We start from the raw sequence: 660 nt of genomic DNA, 5'->3' as shown, positions 1-660 counted from the left end.
CTTGCAGCAGTGCACAGCCGATGGCAAAGTCCGAAGCGTCACAGACGACGCTGAAAGATCGATCAGGGTCTGGCAGCGCCAGTATTGGTGCATGCACGAGGCTGTCTTTTACCCCGTCAAAAGCCTCCTATTTTCGGTGTTCCAACACCATTCCGCATCCTTTGGAACCGGTCAGTCTACAATGGCCTTAACCTTAGCGGGGTTAGCTCGATGGCTACGCTTCCCAATGAAGTACCCTTAAAAAGGGAACCTCTTCTGCGCCAGAGATGCTTTTGTCTGCAATGGCGTACAGTTTGTTCGTGCGCATGCACCCGAGTACCGCTCTTAAATGGACGATGTAGTTCTCCTCATCTGTCCTCCCGTGCTACGCACGACTAAGAGCGAATATATCGTCAAAGTATGTCTGTGCATACGCCCTGTGGGGCCTGAACAACTGCGTCACCAGACGATTAAATGTTGTTGGTGCATTTGACAGCCCTTGGGGCATCACCAGACACTCCCAGAGCATGCCGCTCGGAGTGCTCACTGCTGTTAGCGGAATGTCACTCGATCTCATGAGCAATTGGTAATACCCATCGACCAAGTCGAGTGCACTGTTCTTCGTACATCCCACCGTGTTGTTTCGACGAACATTCTTTCTAGGAATCGGCGTCTGTGCCG

Source organism: Plasmopara halstedii (assembly GCF_900000015.1).
Source record: "Plasmopara halstedii genome assembly, contig: Scaffold_42, whole genome shotgun sequence".
Lineage (NCBI taxonomy): Eukaryota > Oomycota > Peronosporomycetes > Peronosporales > Peronosporaceae > Plasmopara > Plasmopara halstedii.
This window is presented reverse-complemented; position numbering follows the sequence as displayed.